Here is a 16,142-nt window from a genome sequence, read left to right as displayed (position 1 = left end):
TTTCCCCAGGGGGCATAGATCATCTTCTTACTTTCCTTGGGGAAAGGATCACCTGCCTTTCCCTGGGGCATAGATCACCTTCTTCCTTTCCATGGGGTGTAGATCACCTTCTGCCTTTCCCTGGGGCTAAGATCACCTTCTTCCTTTCCCCAGAGGGCATAGATCACCTTCTTCCTTTCCCCATGGGGAATAGATCACCTTCATCCTTTCCCTGGGGGGAATGGAGCACCTCCCTTTACCCAGGGGGCATTAATTACCTTCTTCCTTTCCCCATGGGGCATAGATCACCTTCATCCTTTCCCCAGGGGGGCATGTACCACCTTCTTACTTTACCCGGGCGGCATGAATGACCTTCTTCCTTTACCCAGGGGGCCTAGATCACCTTCTTCATTTCCCCAGAGGGCATAGATCACCTTCTTCCTTTCCCCATGGGGCATAGATCACCTTCTTCCTTTCCCCATGGGGCATAGATCACCAACCTCCTTTCCCCAGGGGGCATGGATCACCTTCTTCCTTTACTCAGGGGCATGAATTACCTTCTTCCTTTCCCCAGGGGGAATAGATAATCTTCTAACTTTCACCTGGGGTATAAATCACCTTCTTCCTTTCCCTGGTGCATAGATCACCTTCTTCCTTTCCTCAGGGGACACAGATCACCTTCTTCCTTTCCCTGGGGGGTATAGATCACCTTCTTCCTTTCCACGTGGGCATTGATATTGTTCTTCCCTTCCCTGGGGGGCATAGATCACCTTCTTCCTTTCCCCAGGAGGCATAGATCACCTTCTTCCTTTCCCAGGTAGGCATAGATCACTGTCTTCCTTTCTCTGAGGGGAATAGGTCACCTCCTGCCTTTCCCTGTGGCAAAGATCACCTTCTTCCTTTCCCGGGGCATAGATCACCTTCTTCTTTTCCCCAGAGGGCATAAATCACCTTATTCCTTACCCCATGGGGTATAGGTCACCTTCATCCTTTCCCTGGGGGGCATGATCACCTTCTTCCTTTACTCGGGGGCATGAATTACCTTCTTCCTTTTCCTGGGGGTATAGATCACCTTCTTCCTTTCACTCGGGAGAATAGATCACCTTCTGCCTTTCCCTGGGGCATAGATCAACATCTTCCTATCCCCAGGGAGCATAGATCACCTTCTTCCTTTGCCCAGGGGCCATAAATCATCTTCTTCCTTTCCCCGGGTGGCAAAGATCACTGCATTGCTTTCCCCAGGGGGCATAGATCACCTTCTTCCTTTCCCCGTGTGAATAGATCACCTTCTGGCTTTCCCTGGGGCATATATCGCCTTCTTCCTTTCCCCAGGCATAGATCACCTTCTTCCTTTCCCCAGGGGACACAGATCACCTTCTTCCTTTTCCCAGGGGGCATAGATCACCTTCTTCCTTTCCCAGAGGGGCATAGATTGCATTCTTCCTTTCCCCGGGGGCATAGATCACCTTCTTCCTTTCCCCAGGGGGCATAGATCACCTTTTCCCTTTCCTTGGGACACATCGATCACCTTCTTCCTTTCCCCGGGTGCATAGATCACCTTCTTCCTTTCCCCTGGGGGCATAGATCACCTTCTTCCTTTCCCCGAGGGGAATAGATCACCTTCAGCCTTTCCCTGGGGCATAGATCACCTTCTTCCTTTCCCCGGGGCATAGATCACCTTCTTCCTTTCCACGGGGCATGGACCACCTTCTTCCTTTACTCAGGAAGCATACATTACCTTCTTCTTTCCCCCCGGGGGCATAGATAACCTTCTTCTTTTCCCCAGAGGGCATAGATCACCTTCTTCCTTTATTGAGGGCATGAATTACCTTCTTCCTTTCCCTGGGGGGAATAAATCACCTTCTGCCTTTCACATGGGGCATAGACCACCTTCTTCCTTTCCCCAGGGGACACAGATCACCTTCTTCCTTTTCTCTGGTGGCATAGATCACCTTCTTCCTTTCCCCGTTGGCATAGATCCTGTTCTTCCTTTTCCCAGGGGGCATAGATCACCTTCTTCCTTTCTCTGATGGGAATAGATCACCTTCTTCCTTTTCCTGGGGCATAGATCACCTTATTCCTTCCCCGGGGCATAGATCACCTTCTTCCTTTCCCCGGGGGCAGACATCACCTTCTTCTTTTCCCCAGGGGGATAGATCACCCTCTTCCTTTTCCCAGAGGGCATAGATCACCTTCCTTACCCCATGGGGCATAGATCACCTTCATCCTTTCACCGGGGGGCATGGATCAACTTCTTCCTTTAATTGGGGGGCATGAATTAGCACCTGCTGAAAATTCCTCTCACCAGACAGCTGTCTTACTCTATCCATTGCCTTAGTCCTTACGTGCCTTGACTACTGCAACACATTGTACGCAGGAACGAAGACCGAATATTCGAAAGTTACTACAAGTCCTACAAAACAATGCCCTCAGGGCTGCACTCACCATCCCCAGATCTACACACATCTCAGCCACTAGACACCAGCAACACTGGCTCCCAGTACATGAACGCATCATTTTCAAATCACTCACCCTCACACACACATGTCTCCACCAGATGGCCCCAGCCTACATGTCCAACAGCATCACGCTCTAGGCCCACCTGAACTATCTATCTAGCCATTCCAAGATCTAAGCTCCAAAAGGCAGGCGGTAGAAGTTTCCCCATGTTTGCTAGCAAACTTTGGAACTCATTGCCTCTCCCACTCAAAGCTCAAGACTCCTTTTGGATTTTCAGGAAACAACTTAAAACCCACCTCTTCACCCAAAGCGTGGGCAACCAAGCACCCCTTCTCACCTAGCTTGTCACCCCTGACCCCCTGCTCCTACCTGTACTCAAAAAGTTGCATGTTTCTTTTGGTTACATCATCTTTTCTTCAAAGTCTGTATGATATTTGTGCTCACGCCATCTATTTTGTAAAGTTATTCTTCCTCACTGTGTCTTGTTGTACTCTCTCTGTAACAACTGTAACCTCTTCACTCTGTAAGAAAGCTACCTGATGACTTTGGGCTTGGGGCGCTAAATGAGCTTCAAAATAGATACATGAATTACCTTCTTCCTTTTCCCTGGGGAATAGATCACCTTCTTCCTTTTCCCTGGGGGCATAGATCACCTTTTTCCTTTTGTCAGGGGGCCTAGATCACCTTCTTCATTTCCCCTGGCAACATAGATCTTGTCTTCCTTTCCCCTGTGACATTGATCACTGTCTTCCTTTTCCCGGGGGCACAGATCACTTTCTTCTTTTCCCTGGGTGGCATAGATCACCTCCTTCCTTTCCCCCAGAGGGCATAGATCACCTTCTTCTTTTCCCTGGGAACATAGAGCACCTCCTTCCTTTCCCCAGGGGCATAGATCACATTTTTCATCTTTCTGGAGGGCATAGATTGCCTTCCTTTTTCCCCAGGGGGACTAGATCGCCTGCTTCCTTTTCCAGGGGGGGCATATATTACCGTCTTACTTTCAACATGGCAGCATAGATCACCTTCTCTCTTTCCCCTGGGAGCATAGATCACCATCTTTCTTTTTCTGGGGGCATACATCACTGTCTCTCTTTCCGGGGGCAATGATCACCTTCTTCCTTTCCCCGGGGGGATAGATCACCTTCTTCCTTTCCCCAGGTGGCATAGATCACCTTCTTCCTTTCCCAAGGGGGCAATGATCACCTACTTCCTTTCCCCCAGGGTGGGGGGCCATAGATCACCTTCTTCCTTTCCCCGGGGGGGGAATAGATCACATTCTTCCTTTGCCCGGGGGGGATATATCACCTTCTTCCTTTCCCAAGGGGGCAAAGATCACCTACTTCCTTTCCCCCGGGGTGGGGGGCCATAGATCACCTTCTTCCTTTCCCCCGGGGGGGGGGAATAGATCACATTCTTCCTTTGCCCGGGGGGGATATATCACCTTCTTCCTTTCCCAAGGGGGCAAAGATCACCTACTTCCTTTCCCCCGGGGTGGGGGGCCATAGATCACCTTCTTCCTTTCCCTGGCAGGGGGACACAGATCACCATATTCCTTTCCTCAGCGGGCGCAGATCACATTCTTCCTTTCCCTGGGGGGACAGACCTCACCTTCTTCTTTACCCAGGGGGTCATAGATCACCTTCTTCCTTGATCACGGGACGGGAGGATAGCTTAGGGGCAAAGCTTTTGTCTTGAAAGCAAGACAGCCCGGAGCAACACAAGTTTGATTCCAGGTCCCACGCTTACAGATTGGTCTCTGGTATTAAGTGCATAATAAAAGATTAATTAATTTCCCTGAGAACATGTCAGGAGGGCACACACAAGCAGAGATCTGCTACATACATGGTCACTTCTATTTACTCATGTACTTCCTGGGTTTCAATAGATTCCATCGGAAACAAGGAAGGTCCTCTTCATGTCATCTTGTCATGATGCAGGAAGGGCTGGGGCAAGGCAATTCCTTTCCATCTTTGAACCCTGTTTGTTCACCCCAGCGCCAGAAGATCCAGCATCCTTCCAGAGGCCAGAAATCAGACCCTGAGGGCTTGTGCGAGGCAGCAGCCCCTCAGGCTGCCTCGCTTGTCTTCACCTTTTCTCTCATAGTGCACAGTGCATTACATTCTCCAGTGTCACCAGGGCGTTACCTGTCCCATGTCCCAGCAGCTGCCCCCATTCCATGAAGCCCTCACCCAGGCTAGCATGGAAGAGCCTCGCCCCAGGTGCACTCTTAGAATTAGAACAGCCCACAGCAGAATTGCACTGATACACCAGGGAGTGACCTGTCCCATGACCCAGCAGCTGCCCCCATCCCATGAAGCCCCCACCCAGGCTAGCATGGAAGAGCCTCGCCCCAGGTACAATCTTAGAATAAGAACAGCCCACAGCAGCATTGCACTGATACACCAGGGGTGACCTGTCCCATGGCCCAGCAGCTGCCCCCTTTCCATGAAGCCCCCACCCAGGCTAGCATGGAAGAGCCTCGCCCCAGGTGCAATCTTACAAGAAGAACAGCCCACAGCAGCATTGCACTGATACACCAGGGGCGTGACCTGTCCCATGGCCAGCAGCTGCCACCATCCCATGGAGACCCCATCCAGGTTAGCATGGAAGCGCCTCGCCCCAGGTGCAATCTTACAAGAAGAACAGCCCACAGCAGCATTGCTCTGATAAACCAGGGGTGTGACCTGTCCCATGACCCAGCAGCTGCCCCCATCCCATGAAGCCCCCATCCAGGCTAGCATGGAAGAGCCTCGCCCCAGGTACAATCTTACAAGAAGAACAGCCCACAGCAGCATTGCACTGATACACCAGGGGGTGACCTGTCGAATGTCCCAGCAGCTGCCCCCATTCCATGAAGCCCCCACCCAGGCTAGCATGGAAGCGCCTCGCCCCAGGTGCAATCTTACAAGAAGAACAGCCCACGGCAGCATTGCACTGATACCCCAGGGGGTGACCTGTCCCATGGCCAGCAGCTGCCCCCATCCCATGAAGCCCCCACCCAGGATAGCATGGAAGAGCCTCTCCCTAGGTGCAATCTTAGAATAAGAACAGCGCACAGCAGCATTGCACTGATACACCAGGGGCGTGACCTGTCCCATGGCCCAAGCAGCTGCCCCCATCCCATGAAGCACCCACCCAGGCTAGCATGGAAGATCCTCGCCCCAGGTGCAATCTTACAAGAAGAACATCCCACAGCAGCATTGCACTGATACACCAGGGGGCGACCTGTCCCATGGCCACCAGCTGCCGCCATCCCACGAATCCCCCATCCAGGTTAGCATGGAAGCGCCTCGCCGAGGTGCAATCTTAGAAGCAGAACAGCCCACAGCAGCATTGCACTGGTACACCAGGGGGTGACCTGTCCCATGGCCCAGCAGCTGCCACCATCCCATGAAGCCCCCATCCAGGCTAGCATGGAAGAGCCTCACCCCAGGTGCAATCTTAGAAGCAGAACAGCCCACAGCAGCATTGCACTGATAATCCAGGGGGTGACCTGTCCCATGGCCCAGGAGCTGCCGCCATCCCATGAAGCCCCCATCCAGGCTAGCATGGAAGAGCCTCACCCCAGGTGCAATCTTAGAAGCAGAACAGCCCACAGCAGCATTGCACTGATATACCAGGGGCGTTATCTGTCCCATGGCCCAGCAGCTGCCCCCATTCCATGAAGCCCCCACCCAGGCTAGCATGGAAGAGCCTCGCCCCAGGTGCAATCTTAGAAGCAGAACAGCCCACAGCAGCATTGCACTGATACACCAGGGGGTGACCTGTCCCATGGCCCAGCAGCTGCCCCCATCCCATGAAGCCCCCACCCAGGATAGCATGGAAGAGCCTCGCCCCAGGTACAATCTTAGAATAAGAACAGCCCACAGCAGCATTGCACTGATACACCAGGGGGTGACCTGTCCCATGGCCAGCAGCTGCCCCCATCCCATGAAGCCCCCACCAAGGCTAGCATGGAAGAGCCTCGCCCCAGGTACAATCTTAGAAGAAGAACAGCCCACAGCAGCATTGCACTGATACACCAGGGGGTGACCTGTCCCATGGCCAGCAGCTGCCCCCATCCCATGAAGCCCCCACCAAGGCTAGCATGGAAGAGCCTCGCCCCAGGTACAATCTTAGAAGAAGAACAGCCCACAGCAGCATTGCACTGATACACCAGGGGGTGACCTGTCCCATGGCCCAGCAGCTGCCCCCATCCCATGAAGCCTCATCCAGGCTAGAACAGAAGAGCCTTGCCCCAGGTGCAATCTCAGAACAGCCCACTGCAGCATTGCACTGATACACCAGGGGGTGACCTGTCCCATATCCCAACAGCTGCCCCCATCCCATGAAGCCCCCAACCAGGCTAGCATGGAAGAGCCTCGCCCCAGGTGCAATTTTAGAAGAAGAACAGCCCACAGCAGCATTGCACTGATACACCAGGGGGTGACCTGTCCCATGGCCCAGCAGCTGCCCCCATCCCATGAAGCCTCATCCAGGCTAGAAAAGAAGAGCCTTGCCCCAGGTGCAATCTCAGAACAGCCCACTGCAGCATTGCACTGATACACCAGAGGGTGACCTGTCCCATGGCCCCGCACCTGCCGCCATCCCAAGAAGCCCCCACCCAGGCTAACATGGAAGCGCCTCACCCCAGGTGCAATCTTAGAAGAAGAACAGCCCACAGCAGCATTGCACTGATAAACCAGGGAGTGACCTGTTCCATGGCCCAGCCGCTGCCACCATCCCATGTAGCCCCCATCCAGGCTAGCATGGAAGAGTCTCGCCCCAGGTATAATCCTAGAAGAAGAAGAGCCCACAGCAGCATTGCCCTGATACACCAGGGGGTGACCTGTCCCATGGCCAGCAGCTGCCGCCATCCCATGAAGCCCCCACCCAGGCTAGCATTGAAGCGCCTCGCCCCAGGTGCAATCTTAGAAGAGGAACAGCCCACAGCAGCATTGCACTGATACACCAGGGGGTGACCTGTCCCATGGCCAGCAGCTGCCGCCATCCCATGAAGCCCCCACCCAGGCTACCTTGGAAGCGCCTTGCCCCAGGTGCAATCTTAGAAGAGGAACAGCCCACAGCAGCATTGCACTGATACACCAGGGGGTGACCTGTCCCATGGCCCAGCACCTACAACCATCCCATGAAGCCCCCATCCAGGTTAGCATGGAAGCGCCTCGCCCCAGGTGCAATCTTAAAAGAAGAGCCCACAGCAGCATTGCACTGATACACCAGGGGGTGACCTGTCCCATGGCCCAGCAGCTGCCCCCATCCCATGAAGCCCCCACCCAGGCTAGCATGGAAGAGTCTCGCCACAGGTGCAATCTTAGAAGAAGAGCCCACAGTAGCATTGCACTGATACACCAGGGGGTGACCTGTCCCATGGCCAGCAGCTGCCGCCATCCCATGAAGCCCCCATCCAGGTTAGCATGGAAGCGCCTCGTCCCAGGGGCAATCTTAGAAGCAGAACAGCCCACAGCAGCATTGCACTGATACACCACGGGGTGACCTGTCCCATGGCCAGCAGCTGCCCCCATCCCATGAAGCCCCCACCCAGGCTAGCATGGAAGAGCCTCGCCCCAGGTACAATCTTAGAATAACATTGCACTGATACACCAGGGGGTGACCTGTCCCATGGCCTAGCAGCTGCCCCCATCCCATGAAGCCCACACCCAGGCTAGCATGGAGGAGCCTCACCCCAGGTGCAATCTTAGAAGAAGAGCCCACACCAGCATTGCACTGATACACCAGGGTGTTACCTGTCCCATGGCCAGCAGCTGCCCCCATCCCATGAAGCCCCCATCCAGGCTAGCATGGAAGCGCCTCGTCCCAGGTGCAATCTTAGAAGCAGAACAGCCCACAGCAGCATTGCACTGATACACCACGGGGTGACCTGTCCCATGGCCAGCAGCTGCCCCCATCCCATGAAGCCCCCACCCAGGCTAGCATGGAAGAGCCTCGCCCCAGGTACAATCTTAGAATAACATTGCACTGATACACCAGGGTGTTACCTGTCCCATGGCCCAGCAGCTGCCCCCATCCCATGAAGCCCACACCCAGGCTAGCATGGAAGTGCCTCGCCCCGGGTGCAATCTTAGAAGAAGAGCCCACACCAGCATTGCACTGATACACCAGGGCGTGACCTGTCCCATGGCCAGCAGCTGCCACCATCCCATGAAGCCCCCATCCAGGCTAGCATGGAAGAGCCTCGCCTCAGGTACAATCTTAGAAGAAGAGCCCACAGCAGCATTGCACTGATACACCAGGGCGTGACCTGTCCCATGGCCAGCAGCTGCCACCATCCCATGAAGCCCCCATCCAGGCTAGCATGGAAGAGCCTCGCCCCAGGTACAATCTTAGAAGAAGAACAGCCCACAGCAGCATGGCACTGATACACCAGGGGGTGACCTGTCCCATGGCCCTGCAGCTGCCACCATTCCATGAAGCCCCCACCCAGGCTAGCAGGGAAGAGCCTCGCCCCAGGTACAATCTTAGAAGAAGAGCCCACAGTAGCATTGCACTGATACACCAGGGGGTGATCTGTCCCATGGCCCAGCAGCTGCCACCATCCCATGAAGCCCCCACCCAGGCTAGCATGGAAGAGCTTCGCCCCAGGTACAATCTTAGAATAAGAACAGCCCACATCAGCATTGCACTGATACACCAGGGGGTGACCTGTCCCATGGCCCAGCAGCTGCCACCATCCCATGAAGCCCCCATCCAGGCTAGCATGTAAGCGCCTCTCCCCAGGTGCAATCTTAGAAGAACAGCCCGCAGCAGCATTGCACTGATACACCAGGGGGTGACCTGTCCCATGGCCCAGCAGCTGCCACTATCCCATGAAGCCCCCACCCAGGCTAGCAGGGAAGACCCGCGCCCCAGGTGCAATCTTAGAAGAACAGCCCGCAGCAGCATTGCACTGATACACCAGGGGGTGACCTGTCCCATGGCCAGCAGCTGCCCCCATCCCATGAAGCCCCCATCCAGGCTACCATGGAAGCGCCTTGCCCCAGGTGCAATTTTAGAAGAAGAACAGCCCACAGCAGCATTGCACTGATACACGAGGGGGTGACCTGTCCCATGGCCCAGCAGCTGCCACCATCCCATGAAACCCCCATCCAGGCTAGCATGGAAGAGCCTCGCCCCAGGTACAATATACGAAGAAGGGCAGCCCACAGCAGCATTGCACTGAAATCAAATGAGTGTTTACAATGATCCAAACAGGTTGTGTGGGTTTATTCTAGAAATGGCCATTAGTAACCACAAGAAAGATGGGGCTCCATTGAGCCAGGGGTTATGATCCACGTCAGCGTTTACTGCATTGAAACAGGTTTAATTTGGTTGTGTCTTAATTGGGCCTGCAGTGAGTTAATATGAGTATTCTATGCGACCATGATGTCATTACTTTAATAACTAACTTTAATAACAAATCACATTTCTTTTTTCACATGATGTTGAGCTCTTGCCAAGTCAGTCGGGTAGAAAATAATTACATTTGCTAAGAATTAAATTGCAATATCCCCGACTTGTGCAGTGATTGGTCCAGCTCATAAGCTCATCAAAAGCTGTGTTTTGATTGGATGAGCATATAAGACAGAGCTCTCCAGTCACACAGCAGAGACGAGAGAAGAGCAATTCCAATCTCAACCGATCACGAAGCCACTAAACTCCTCATCATGAAGAGCGCAGCCCTGTTCCTCTGCCTGGTGGTGCTGACTGTTGGTAAGTGATATTTGGCTGAACTTCCCTTTTCCAGGGTGGGCATCAGGACGGGCGACCAGGTGCCCCCTGGCACCGGGATACACATTATCCGGTCCTGCCATGCCATTGCTGCCAGCTTAAAAAGCTTTGAGGGAATGCATTGAGAATAAGCAGCAGATACCAATGAGGTGTTCGAGGAAATCCCAGCACTATGAGAGGCAGGCGGGTGAGATATCACACAGCCAGGGCGAGATATCCCACAGCCAGGGGGAGATATCCCACAGCCAGGTCGAGATATCCCACAGCCAGGGCGAGGTATCCCACAGCCAGGGCGAGATATCCCACAGCCAGGGCGAGATATCCCATAGCCATATCCCACAGCCACAGGGTGATGCAATACAAGGACCCCCTGGACATTCCTTTATGGCAATTAGGGAACATACAAAAACCCATATGTCAGTGACTGAATCCAGGAGAAATTATTTCAGGAAACCTAAACAAATGCCAGAAAGCCACTAGGAATCGTCTTTATGGTGCATCAGAAATACATCCTGTGCAATAAGAGTGATGTGTGTTCATGAAGCTCGAGACGCACACATGATCATCTCCTTAAAGTCACCTCCACCCCAGCAGGCGTGGCATAGAGAAGTGCTGACCCCTGCACCTTCACACTAATGTTTACACAGATCTCGCATGTGGCTCACATGTGAGCGCGTCTTTAAGGCGGAAGTGCAATAGAGTGTAAACACGGCTGGGGTCTATGGGAGCGCGCGCAGAGGCAGCGCCTTGAATGGAAAGCTCCCAATACATGAATTAGTGATTAAACACATAATGAACAGGTGCCTTTTATGCACAATTGCTATTTGTCTTCAGGGTGAATATAAGGTGTGGGGGTGCACGCTTGTTTTCATTAAACACTGACACAGAATAGGTGGTTACATTAACTAGAAACCCTTACACCATGTGCAGTACATTTTTTAAACCAAAGGACATTCAAATTATATTCAAACATCGGCAGATACATCTACTTAGTCACAAAGCGATTACACTAATGAAACTTCATAAAAAATAATAAGTAATCCGAAACATCCCCACTTTAGCATCACTTATTTTCAAAAACACAGAGATCTCTTTTTCACTCCACTAGTAATGAAAGCCGCTTTGCATTCCACTGACCTTGCGGCTGCTTCATGTCTATTGATAACACACATCAGAGCCTTTGAGTGGCAGGAAAGGCAGCCAATGAAAGCTGCCACACCCCTCTAACCCTAGACCCTCAGCAAGAATTATAGCAATGCATGCAGTGTCCTTGTCTGGATATTATTACAATCGGCTGTGTTTATGCGCCTGCTGTAGCAGATTACCTTTTGCCCCCTGCATCCTATTTGTTTAAATACAAGTTTAAAATAAAATCTGCCACACATATAGGCCAGCAACAAATAAGAATTCCTGGACTTCACAGGGGGCGAATGAAAAATATAACATATCCAATTCCCCTGCACTCCTTCCCACCAGTTTTGGCCACTTGTGTCACCTTTTAAAAAAGACAGGTACTTTTCAGCACAAATATTCTATTGGCAAAGCAACACATTAGGATTAACTGTTGATGCCAAGGGATATCTGGTGTGTGAAAAGCTGCATACACAATTGTACTCATCCTTTTGCACTCCCCCGTGGAGTAAACGCTGTCTGCCCTATATGCACACTAATTTCAAGTGACCCTTGCCTGTACACACCAAAGTGTCCTAAGTGCATGCTTAAGAAGTGACCCTATCCTGGATACTAATTCCAAGTGACCCTCGCCTGTACACACCAAAGTGTCCTAAGCGCATGTTTTAGAAGTGACACTATCCTGGATACTAATTCCAAGTGACCCTCGCCTGTACACACCAAAGTGTCCTAAGTGCATGCTTAAGAAGTGACCCTATCCTGGATACTAATTCCAAGTGACCCTCGCCTGTACACACCAAAGTGTCCTACTCCTGTGCACGCTTATGAAGCGACCCTATGCTGGACACTAATTCCAAGTGACCCCTGCCTGTACACACTGAAGTGTCCTAATCCTGTGCATGTTTCTGAAGTGACGCTATACTGCACACTAATTCCAAGTGACCCTCGCCTGTACGCACCGAAGTGTCCTACTCCTGTGCATGCTTATGAAGTGTCCCTATCCTGAAGTGTCCTACTCCTGTGCACGCTTATGAAGTGTCCCTATCCTGAAGTGTCCTACTCCTGTGCACGCTTATGAAGTGTCCCTATCCTGAAGTGTCCTACTCCTGTGCATGCTTATGAAGTGTCCCTATCCTGAAGTGTCCTACTCCTGTGCATGCTTATGAAGTGTCCCTATCCTGAAGTGTCCTACTCCTGTGCACGCTTATGAAGTGTCCCTATCCTGAAGTGTCCTACTCCTGTGCATGCTTATGAAGTGTCCCTATCCTGAAGTGTCCTACTCCTATGCACGCTTATGAAGTGAGCATATCATGCACACTAATTCTAAGCGACCCTCTCCTGTACACACCAAAGTATCCTATTCCTATGCACACTTATGAAGCGCCCCTACCCTTCACACTAATTCCAAGTGACCCTCGCCTGCATGCACCAAAGTGTCCTACTCCTGTGCATGCTTATGAATTGTCCCTAAAAAGTGGGTAACAGAAGGGACTGCTCAAAGCAAGTGGTAGGACTTCAGAGCTGTAAGTATTTGAAACAAAATGGTGGCGTCCTGCCACATACATTTACGTCAGTTTGCATTATAATTTCCTGCAAATGTTATCTCATTTGTCATGCTGGATATCAGAGACACTGTATACTCGTGATTGTATGAGATGTAAATACAGAGGGAACCCCACGTTTGATTTTTAGCTTATTTATTTGGCTAAGGTCAAAACGAAGAGGTAGAATAAGGGTACAGTTTCCCTTAATAATTGGTGCTTTTTACAAAACAACACTTGCCTCTAGGTTGGCAAACATGTTCGAAATGGAGTGAAACAAAAAGCAAATTATAGACATAGTTCACAAACCTATTGTGCATAGTCATAACATTGTTAGTGCATGAGCATCAGAACAAGACAGTTATTTCAGTAGTTATGCTCAAGACGATACATAGGTGTGAGCCATGGACTAAAGTTAGGTTTTCACATAAAACATCCTGGTAGTTATTTCCAAGCTGTATTGGTTTATTTTGAGGGAGGTAACCAAGTCTTTGGCCTACGTCTGGATGTTTATCAAGTGGTGTGAGGGGACCGACAAGTCTCAGCCAGAGGAGGTGTGGTCCCGTGACGTTTCGGCGGGAAGCGCCTTCTTCAAGGGAAAAACCCAGTCTCCCTGCATGGGGGAATCAGATGGAAAGGGATTTATTGTAAATCCGGCATTATTGTGTTGTTGTAAAAACACAACAGGATATTCAGCATGGCATATAAACAAAAACAAATAAATTTAATTGAGGTTAAAATGCCCCCCGGCAGGTTTAAAATGAATACCCAGGCTTGTGGCTTGTGCTATCCAGTGACTGACCTGAATGTGTTAAAAATGGGATTCAGCTTCCATTGGCGTGGATTTGAGAAGGTTGGCCTGGGACAGAGTTTTAAGGCAAACACTGTTCTGTGCCTGAATAATAGAGGGAGACAGAAAGAGTGGACATGCATGTAATAAGCGTCGTTCAAATGTGCCACTGTTGGCCAAAAAGTGTGTGTGTGGATCAACTGGTAAAGGAATCCGCATCGCAGGTGGCAAACTTGGATTTACCTGTATCTGTAGTTGGTAATTTTTAGGCGTCCTTCGGGCGTATAGAAATGCTGTGGGTCAAAGCCAGGACGCTTGCAGGGACAGGAGGCTATTTTCGTCACCCGCTAGCAGCGAAAAAATAAAGCAGCTGCACGTTCCACGTTGTGGATGCTGAGTCACCCACTGTATATAAAGAGAGGGGAAGAAACAAAGGCTGCTAGCGGGTGACGAAAATAGCCTCCTGTCCCTGCAAGCGTCCTGGCTTTGACCCACAGCATTTCTATACGCCCGAAGGACGCCTAAAAATTACCAACTACAGATACAGGTAAATCCAAGTTTGCCACCTGCGATGCGGATTCCTTTACCAGTTGATCCACACACACACTTTTTGGCCAACAGTGGCACATTTGAACGACGCTTATTACATGCATGTCCACTCTTTCTGTCTCCCTCTATTATTCAGGCACAGAACAGTGTTTGCCTTAAAACTCTGTCCCAGGCCAACCTTCTCAAATCCACGCCAATGGAAGCTGAATCCCATTTTTAACACATTCAGGTCAGTCACTGGATAGCACAAGCCACAAACCTGGGTATTCATTTTAAACCTGCCGGGGGGCATTTTAACCTCAATTAAATTTATTTGTTTTTGTTTATATGCCATGCTGAATATCCTGTTGTGTTTTTACAACAACACAATAATGCCGGATTTACAATAAATCCCTTTCCATCTGATTCCCCCATGCAGGGAGACTGGGTTTTTCCCTTGAAGAAGGCGCTTCCCGCCGAAACGTCACGGGACCACACCTCCTCTGGCTGAGACTTGTCGGTCCCCTCACACCACTTGATAAACATCCAGACGTAGGCCAAAGACTTGGTTACCTCCCTCAAAATAAACCAATACAGCTTGGAAATAACTACCAGGATGTTTTATGTGAAAACCTAACTTCAGTCGGCCAAAGACTTGGTTACCTCCCTCAAAATAAACCAATACAGCTTGGAAATAACTACCAGGATGTTTTATGTGAAAACCTAACTTTAGTCCATGGCTCACACCTATGTATCGTCTTGAGCATAACTACTGAAATAACTGTCTTGTTCTGATGATCATGCACTAACAATGTTATGACTATGCACAATAGGTTTGTGAACTATGTCTATAATTTGCTTTTTGTTTCACTCCATTTCGAACATGTTTGCCAACCTAGAGGCAAGTGTTGTTTTGTAAAAAGCACCAATTATTAAGGGAAACTGTACCCTTATTCTACCTCTTCGTTTTGACCTTAGCCAAATAAATAAGCTAAAAATCAAACGTGGGGTTCCCTCTGTATTTACATCTCATACAATCACGAGTATACAGTGTCTCTGATATCCAGCATGACAAATGAGATAACATTTGCAGGAAATTATAATGCAAACTGACGTAAATGTATGTGGCAGGACGCCACCATTTTGTTTCAAATATGAATTGTCCCTATCCTGAAGTGTCCTACTCCTGTGCATGCTTATGAAGTGTCCCTATCCTGAAGTGTCCTACTCCTGTGCACTCTTATGAAGTGTCCCTATCCTGAAGTGTCCTACTCCTGTGCATGCTTATGAAGTGTCCCTATCCTGAAGTGTCCTACTCCTGTGCATGCTTATGAAGTGTCCCTATCCTGAAGTGTCCTACTCCTGTGCATGCTTATGAAGTGTCCCTATCCTGAAGTGTCCTACTCCTGTGCACGCTTATGAAGTGTCCCTATCCTGAAGTGTCCTACTCCTGTGCATGCTTATGAAGTGACCCTATTCTTCACAATAATTCCAAGTGAGCCTTGCCTATATGCTCCAAAGTATCCTATTCCTATGCACGCTTATGAAGCGACCCTACCCTTCACACTAATTCCAAGTGACCCTCAACTGTACGCACCAAAGTGTCCTACTCGTGTGCATGCTTACAAAGTGACCCCATCCTGCACACTAATTCCAAGTGACCCTCGCCTGTACACACTGAAGTGTCCTATTCCTGTGCACACTTATGAAGCGACCTCATCCTGCACACTAATTCCAAGTGACCCGAGCCTGTACACACAGACGTGTCCTACTACTGTGCACGCTTAAGAAGCGACCCTATCCTGGACACTACTTCCAAGTGACCCTTGCCTGTACACACTGAAGTGTCCTATTCCTGTGCACGCTTATGAGGTGACCCTATCCTGCACACTCATTCCAAGTGGCCCTCACCTGTGCACACCAAAGTGTCCCATTCCTGTGCACGCTTATGAAGTGATCCTATCCTGCACACTAATTCCAAGTGACTG

At 50.7% G+C, this 16,142-nt stretch overlaps 2 long non-coding RNA genes across 7 annotated transcripts in view; one reads left to right on the top strand and one right to left on the bottom strand.

Moving 5' to 3' along the window:
* The first annotated feature begins 10,020 nt into the window (after positions 1-10,020).
* LOC138565979 (uncharacterized) overlaps positions 10,021-16,142 on the top strand; it is a 195,560-nt gene continuing 189,438 nt past the window's right edge. For 4 of the 6 annotated variants that reach the window (XR_011301762.1, XR_011301753.1, XR_011301764.1 and 1 more), the window contains exon 1: positions 10,021-10,146. This is a non-coding gene — a long non-coding RNA (uncharacterized lncRNA). The remainder of the gene's footprint in view (positions 10,147-16,142) is intronic. The other 2 variants (XR_011301766.1, XR_011301768.1) reach the window with 1 other exon arrangement.
* On the bottom strand, positions 12,976-13,776 carry LOC138578554 (uncharacterized). The gene is made up of 2 exons (XR_011304003.1): positions 13,639-13,776; positions 12,976-13,449 (listed from the first exon to the last, which is right to left on the bottom strand). It is a non-coding gene; the product is annotated as an uncharacterized lncRNA (long non-coding RNA).

The sequence above is a fragment of the Ambystoma mexicanum genome, chromosome 1p (genome assembly GCF_040938575.1).
Source record: "Ambystoma mexicanum isolate Mex_15411 chromosome 1p, UKY_AmexF1_1, whole genome shotgun sequence".
NCBI lineage: Eukaryota > Metazoa > Chordata > Amphibia > Caudata > Ambystomatidae > Ambystoma > Ambystoma mexicanum.
Note: the sequence above shows the minus strand (reverse complement) of the source record. Positions and strands in the feature narration are given on the sequence as shown.